An 8,902-nucleotide genomic window follows, 5' to 3' on the forward strand; every position below is an offset into this window, starting at 1 on the left:
TTTGTCATCAGTAAAAATGGATCTAAATTAGTATCATTTTCGCATCTGCAAACATGGATCTAAAATTAGTACCTATTCATATTTAATAGGATCATTGATAAATTAGTCTATGTTAAGAGCTTGGATGGTAAGTGCTCTGTAGATACTAGCTGTTGGTATTATTCCCATCTGTCCATATTCTTGACCAGTCACTGAGCTCCCCCACTACACGCCAGACACCTAGCTGGGCGCGTTCATATCCAATCATATTTATTCATCATGATCTTGCAAAGCTTAATTTTTTTTTTTTTTTTTTGAGACGGAGCCTCACTCTGTCACCCAGGTTGGAGTGCAGTGGCACAATCTCATCTCACTGCAACCTCCACCTCCCAGGTTCAAGAGATTCTCATGTCTCAGCCTCCCAAGTAGCTGGGATTACAGGCATGTGCCATCATGCCCGGCTAATTTCTGTATTTTTAGTAGAGATGAGGTTTTGCCATGTTGGCCAGAGTGGTCTGAAATTCCTGACCTTAAGTGATCCACCCACCTCGGCCTCCCAAAGTGCTGGGATTACAGGCATGAGCCACTATGCCCAACATTGCAAGGCATAATTTTCATTGTCCTCATTTTACAAATAAGGAAACTGAGGGCCAGGCACGGTGGCTCATGCCTGCAATCTCAGCACTTAGGGAGGCCGAGGCAGGTGGATCACTTGAGGCCAGGAGCTCGAGACCAACCTGGCCAACATGGTGAAACCCCATCTCTACTAAAAATACAAAACTTAGCTGGACATGGTGGTGCACACATGTAATCCCAGCTACTCCAGAGGCAGAGACACGAGAATCACTTGAACCTGGGAGGTGGAGGCTGCTATGAGCCGAGATCGCACCACTGCACTCCAGCCTGGGTGACAGAGCGAGACTGTCTCAACAACAACAACAAGAACAATTAAAACCACCAGGAAACCGAGGATCACAGGACAACTAACCACGAGTCATTCAACTGGGAAGATGGTGGAGCTAGGATTCAAACCACAGCTCTCCAGGAGCCTATGTTTCTCTTCACTACACTGTATACTAAGTGAGCACGGGAAAAGGTAGGCTCCTACCCATTCTTCAAGGCTCAACTCAAATATCCATCTGCCTTAAGAAGCTTCCTTCCACCATGCAGAGGGAGTTAGCCTTCCTTCCTCTTACCAATCTGCAGCATTGGTCTGGATTCTACATCACCTATCAGGGAAGTAAGGGTGGTGTTGCGGTTCTCGATATGGGCTTCCCCTAGCAAACTGCCAGACTCCCAGATTGGGCAAGTTATGATACCTAACCCAAATAAGTTTCCTCTGAAGCACTGGCATTGGTGATATGGTGGTGAGCATAGCTGCCTTCCAAGTAAGTTTCCTCATTGCTTCAGAAGGAAATGCAGTAGTCTGCTCTTATCTGCAGGGGACTATATTTTAAGACCCCCCCCCGTGGATGCCTGAAACCATGGATAGTAATAACCCTATATATACGGTACTGTGTTTTTTCATATGTGCATACCTATGAGAAAGTTAACTTATAAATTAGGCACAGCAAGAGAGGAATGACAATACTACTAATAAAATAGAACAACTGAGTAAAATAAGGATTACTTAAACACAAGCACTGAGATACCTCCATAGCTGATCTGATAACCGAGAGAGCTATGAAGTGACTAATGAGCCCAAAGTGTAGACAGTGTAGGGATGCTGAACAAAGAGGGAAGATTCCATGCCAGGGTGGGATGGAGTAAGATGGCATAAGATTTCATCATGCTCTGCAGGGCACGGTGGCTCACACCTGTAATCCCAGCACTCTGGGAGGCCGAGGCAGGTGGATCACTTGAGGTTAGGAGTTTGAGACCAGCCTGGCCAACGTGGTGAAACCCCATTTCTACTAAAAATACAAAAAGTAGCTGGGCGTGGTGGCAGGCGCCCGTAATCCCAGCTACTCGGGAGGCCGAGACAGAAGAATCGCTTGAACCCAGGAGGCAGAAGTTGCAGTGAGCCGAGATTGTGCCGTTGTACTCCAGCCTGGACAACAACAGCGAAACTCTGTCTCAAAAAAAGAAAAAAAAGATTTCATCATGCTCCCCAGAATGGCATGCAACTTATTTTTTATTTATTTTTTTAATAGGAGAAAAGGCATACAAATTTACTTAACATGCATACACAGGAACCTTCAGAATGAAGACCCAACTTCCCCATGAATTATAGAAGCTTATGTATCATCTTGAGGTCATAGAAAGAATGGGAGCTTGCATCCTGGTAAAACAGGCTATAGGAAGGGGAAGAAGTATTCTGTTGAGGGGCAAAGAATGATTTGATGGGGGAACAGGGATTAACTTGTAAGTAGTTTTCTTTGGAATTTAAATGATCCTTGGAGACAGTCATTATCCTCGTAAAGAGACCTGTTCAGGTGTGGTCACATCTTAGTCTTCTTTTCTATATCACAAGATATAAGTTTAGCTTTCAGGGCCACAGTTCAGGAACCCTCTAAAGGAACTGCATAAACAAGGCACGAGGCCAGTCTTTTTAAGGGGCATTTATCAGTTCTATAAAGTCTATTTCAATTCCTCAAAGCAGTTTGCTCATATTTTAAAATATCCCATACTGGTCAAAAACCTTGATAAAATAACCGGTGTTTCCAATTGTGTCCCCTTTGCAGGCAAATGAGTTTCCTGGGTTCTCTTCACTGTGGCTTCCAGAACAGAACAGTAGCTTTGATCACCCTGATCACTGCACCATACTGTGGAGGCCATAGGCTCATGGTCTCCTAAAAGTTCACTGAAAAATTACTGACATGAGGCAGATTGGTTAATAGGAGAAAAGGCATACAAATTTATTTAATATATATACACAGAAGCCTTCAGAATGAAGACTCTGACATGCAACTTAAATCTAATAAATGGGACTGGGCACGGTGGCTCACACCTATATAATCCCAGAACTTTGGGAGGCCAAGATGGGTGAATTACTTGAGGTCAGGAATTCAAGACCAGCCTGGCCAACATGGTGAAACCCCGTCATTACTAAAAAAAAAAAAAAAAATTAAAAAAAAAAATAAAAAATTAGTCAGGTGTGGTGAAGCACACCTATAATCCCAGCTACCCAGCTAATAAATGGTTTATTTCTAGAATTTTCCATTTAATATCTTTGAATTGTGGGTAACTGAAACTGCAGAAATCGAAACTGTGGATATAAAGGATACTACTATATAACAGAACCTAATTCAGAAACTCATTGTGAGGATTATATGAGATAATCCATTTAAAACATTTAATAATCAGCATTTAATAAGTGTTAGCTATTTGAGTATCCCTACTCCAAAAACCCCAAATCCAAAATACTTCACAATCTGAAACTTTTTGAGTGCCAACATGACACTACAAGTGGAAAATTCCACAAGAAAATACTGAATACAAGCACTTAGGGAGGCCGAGGTGGGTGGATCACGAGGTCAGGAGATCGAGACCATCCTAGCTAACACAGTGAAACCCCATCTCTACTAAAAATACAAAGAATTAGCCAGGCGCGGTGGCGGGCACCTGTAGTCCCAGCTACTCGGGAGGCTGCGATAGAAGAATGATGTGAACCTGGGCTTTCAGTGAGCCGAGATCACGCCACTGCACTCCAGCCTGGGCAACAGAGCAAGACTCCGTCTCGAAAAAAAAAGTACTGAATACAAACTTTGTTTCATGTACGAAATTATTTGAAATATATAAAATTGGCTGGGCATGGTGGCTCAAGCCTGTAATCCCAGCACTTTGGGAGGCCGAGGTGGGCAGATCACCTGAGGTCAGAAGTTTGAGACCAGCCTGATCAACATGGAGAAACCCCGTCTCTACTAAAAATAGAAAATTAGCCAGGCGTGGTGGCACATGCCTGTAATCCCAGCTACTCGGGAGACTGAGGCAGGAGAATTGCTTGAACCCGGGAGGCGGAGGTTGTGGTAAGCCGAGATCGTGCCATTGCACTCCAGCCTGGGCACCAAGAGCAAAACTCCATTCAAAAGAAAAAAAAGAAAGAAAGAAAAAGAAAAAAGAAAAAAAAAGGAATATATAAAATTACGTTCAGGCTATGTGAATAAGGTATATATGAAACATTAATAAATTTCAGCTTTAGACTTGGGTCCCATCCCCAAGATATCTCATTATGTATACTCAAATATTCCAAAATACAAAATAATCCAAAATTCGAAATCTGAAACACTTTCGGCCCCAAGCATTTATTTTTTTAATTTTTGTGGGGACACAGTGGGTATATGTATTTAGGGAGGTCCCAAGCATTTAAATAAAGGATACTTGCCTGGTTATGGTGACTCACACCTATAATCTCAGCACTTTGGGAGGCTGTGGCAGGAGGATCACTTGAACCTTTGTTTGTAGAGATGAGGTCCCACTATCTTGCCCAGGCTTGGTCTTGAGTTTGAGACCAGCCTGGGCAACATAGTGGGACCTTATCTCTATTTTAAAAAAACCCAAAAATTAGCTAGGCATGGTGGTGCACACCTGTGGTTCCAGCTATTCAGGAGACTGAGGCAGGAGGATCACTTGAGCCCAGGAGGTCAAGGCTGCAGTGAGCCACGATCACACCACTGCACTCCAACCTGGGTGATTGTGCGAGACCCTGTCTCAAAACAAACAAATAAATAAAAATAGGGCCAGGCAGGGTGGCTAGCCCTAATAACCCCAGCACTTTGGGAGGCCAAGGCAGGATGATTGCTCAAGCCCAGGGGTTTGAGACCAGCCTGGGGAACATAGCAAGACCTCAGTATCTGTTAAATTTTTTTTAAAAAATTTTAAGAAAAAAAAAAATTGCCAGGCATGGTAGCTCATGCCTGTAATCCCAGCACTTTGGGAGACCAAGGCAGGTGGATCACTTGAGGTCAGAAGTTCAAGACCAGCCTGGTCAACATGGTGAAACCCTGTCTCTACTAAATACAAAAAAATTAGCCGGGCGTGGTGGCAGGTGCCTGTAATCCCAGCTACTCAGGAGGCTGAGGCAAGAGAATCACTTGAACCTGGGAGGCAGAGGTTGCAGTGAGCCAAGATCGCACCGTTGTGCTTCAGCCTGGGCAACAAGAGCGAAACTTTGTTCCGAAAAAAAATGTGTAAGGGATACTCAACCTGTATTAAGAGTCATATCAGTGTCCTCTTCCTTGGTATACTGTGAAATTCTTGGAGGCAAGGAACCTTGCCATATACATATTTACTTGAATAAAATATTTCACTTCCTATCTGTGTGATTTTTGAGCAAGTTATGCTCTTTACATTTCATTTCTGCATATAAAGTGATGCTAATTATACTTCATGGTGTTGTTATGGAGAGCAAATGAGTTAATAAATGTAAAGCACATAACAGTGCTTGGCATAGAGTAAGTGTTCAATAAATGTTATTATTTTACTATTATATGCATTTCTCTCTGAAAGAATCCACAACAAATTTTTAAGTGTTTACTTCCAGGGAGGAGAACTGGGGACGTGAGCCACTGCTGACTTATCTACTGTTTTGGTTCCCATTTTGTAACTTTTGTCCTAGGGGGGTATGTGTTATCTATCAACAAATTGGTTTAAACAAGGGAAAACAGGAGCCTAGCCCGGTGGCTCACGCCTGAAGTTCCAGCACTTTGGGAGGCTGAGGTGGGTGGATCCCCTGAGGTCAGGAGTTCAATACCAGCCTGACCAACACAGTGAAACCCCGTCTGTACTAAAAATACAAAAAATTAGCTAGGTGTGGTGGTGGGCACCTGTAATCCCAGCTACTAGGGAGGCTGAAGCAGGAAGGTCACTTGAACCCGGGAGGTAGAGGTTGCAGTAAGCTGAGATCACGCCATTGTACTCTGGCCTGGGCAACAAGAGCAAAACTCTGTCCAAAAAAAAAAAAGAAAAAGGAAAACCAGGCGTGGTGGCTGACGCCTGTAATCCCAGCACGTTGGGGGGCCGAGGCAGGCGGATCACTTGAGGTCAAGAGTTTGAGACCAACCTGGCCAATATGGTGAAACCCCATCTCTACTAAAAATACAAAAATTAGGTGGGTGTGGTTGTGGGCACATGTAATCCCAGCTACTCGGGAGGCTGAGGCAGGAGAATCACTTGAACCGGGGAGGCGGAGGTTGCAGTGAGCCAAGATTACACTACTGCACTCCAGCAGTGAGTGAGACTGAGTGAGACTCCTTCTCAAAAATAAATAAATAAATAAATAAATAAATAAATAAATACAGTTGAAATAGACTTCTGAGTGCAATTAAGCCTGAATGCATGGACAGTTGCCTTTCCAGTTCTGTTGTAGGGAACTGGAACCTCAGGCAGGGCTTGTGTTCCCTGGCCCACCTGGTTTTCTTCCCTGTCCCGTAGTTGGGTGGAAACAGAACTAAGACTAGAACCCAGGACTCCTCATTTGGCATTTGACCCCTTTCCGTTGCTTCCCCACGAGGGACTGAATCCAGCTGCTATTCCTGGCTCTTCTCACCACATGTGCACGCGCACACCCTCACCCACACATACACACACTCTCTCTCTCTCTCTCTCTGTATTAAAACCATTCGGGCTTGATGCAGATCTGTTCCCCTGGGAGCAGAAACCCGACCATCAGCCCCTTCTGCCCTGCTCGCCTTGAGACTGTCTCATCCTGGGGATATTACAGGTTTCATTTTGTCACTTGGAAGCTGCTCCAGCCAGGAAGGGAACCCGAGTTGACTTGAAGCCAGGCCCTTAATTGGATTGGATCCCCGTGGAGGCCATTAGCCTCTCGCTGCAGCTTGGCAGAGAGGAAATACTTCCTCCTCCACCCCCACCCCCACCCACGTCCACCCTGGCCAAGATCTTCCAGAGTTCTACCACCCACATAAGATACCATCTAGAGTTTCCAATTACTATTACTCTCCCTCTCATTAGGACAGCTTTGTGCTGTCTGCAGACACTAACAAATATGCTAAGTATTGTGAGCAGTCTCATTTAATCTCTTTGTCCACTCAGGCTGCACTATTTTCAGTGAGAGCCTACTGTGTGTGCTGGGCACACTTCCAGGTCCAGGACAGACAGCATCTTGGCTCTCGTGAAGATTACATTCTATTTGGGAAGGCAGACAATAAACAAATACCCGGGCAAGTATGTCTAATCAGGAGATTATAAGAGCTATAAAGAGGAGTAAAGCAGAGTGAGGGGCTGGGGAAAGACACGGGGACGGGGAGGAGGAACAGTCTCTCTGATAAGATGACATTTGAGTAAAGACCAGAAGGATGTGAGGATAATATCTGGACACACCGTTCCCTTTGCTGGCAAAGGGAACAACAAGGTCAAAGGCATTGAGGCAGGAATTTCCTTGGTATGTTGGGGGAACAGTAAAGATGCAGATGAGAGATCAAGGTCCAGAGAGTTTGGGTGACTTGTTTGCTCAGACCTCCTGCCACCAATACAGTGGCTTTTGTCCACCACTCTGCCTAGTGAACCCTGAAGAATAGCAGAGGGTTAAGAAAAAAAAAAAACCTATGCAGCTGGAGGCCAGATGTGGTGGCTCAAGTCTGTAATCCCAGCATTTAGGGGGTTTGAGACAGGAGGATTGCTTGAGCCCAGGACATCAAGACCAGTCCTGGCAACATAACGAGACTCCGTCTCTACAAATAATAATAAAATATTAGGGCTGGATGTAGTGGCTCATGCCTGCAATCCCAACACTTTGGGAGGCCAAGGCAGGTGGATCCCTTGAGCCCAGGAGTTTGAGATCAGCCTGAGTAACATGGTGAAACCGCATCTCTACAAAATATACAAAATTAGGTGTGGTGGTGCATGCCTGTAGTCCTAGTTACTCCGGAGGCTGAGGAGGGAGAATCACTTGAGTTCAGGAGGTTGAGACTGCAGTGAGCTGTGATCATGCCACTACACTCCAGCCTGGTGACAGAGTGAGACCCTGCCTCAAAAAAACAAAATAAAATAAAATAAAAATTAGCTGGGTGTGGTGGTGCACACCTGTAGTCCCAGATAATTGGGAGGCTGTGGTGAGAGGATCACTTGAGCCTAGAAAGCCAAGACTGTCGTGAGCTGTGGTTGTGCCACTGTACTCCAGCCTGAGTGACAGAGACCCTCTCTCAAAAAACAGGGTGGCACAGTGGCTCATACCTGGAATCCCAGCACATTGGGAGGCCAAGGCAGGTGGATCACTTGAGGCCAGGATTTCAAGACCAGCCAGGCCAGCATGGCGAAACCCCATCTCTACTAAAAATACAAAAATCAGCTAGATGTGGTGGTGTGCACTTGTAGTCCCAGCTCCTTGGGAAACTGAGATGGGAGGATCGCTTGAGCATGGGAGGTTGAGGCTGCAGTGCGCTGTGATCATGCCACTGCATGCCAGACTGGGCAACACAGTGAGTGACCCTGTTCCCCTCCCCCCCAATAAAAGGACCATCCAGTCATTAAAATATTCTGCAGCTGTTAAAAATTACAGTTTGCTTAAAGTAAAACACAGTTCATCTATATAATAGAATGATACGCAGTCATCAAAAATTATGTTTGCACCTACCGAGAGACACACACACACACACACACACACACAATTATGTTGAAGGTTGCTGGAATGGAGCTGTTGACAGAATAGGCACTGATGGAGTTCACCACCAGGATGATGACATTCTGTGCCTGGTGGCCTCAGTTCATTGCAGCCTAGAGGGTCAGAAATCATCATCATCATCACCACCATCATTATTATATTATTATCCTACACTAAGTGTAGCCTATTTAGTATTACTCATTATTACCAGTATAGCCTACACTATTACCTTATTTATTCATTTATTTATTTATTTTGTGTATTTATTTATTTTCAGACAGAGTCTCATTCTGTTGCCCAGGCTAGAATGCAGTGGCGTGATCTTGGCTCACTGCAACCTTCACCTCCTGGGTTCAAGTAATT

The sequence above is a fragment of the Macaca mulatta genome, chromosome 1 (genome assembly GCF_049350105.2).
Source record: "Macaca mulatta isolate MMU2019108-1 chromosome 1, T2T-MMU8v2.0, whole genome shotgun sequence".
Lineage (NCBI taxonomy): Eukaryota > Metazoa > Chordata > Mammalia > Primates > Cercopithecidae > Macaca > Macaca mulatta.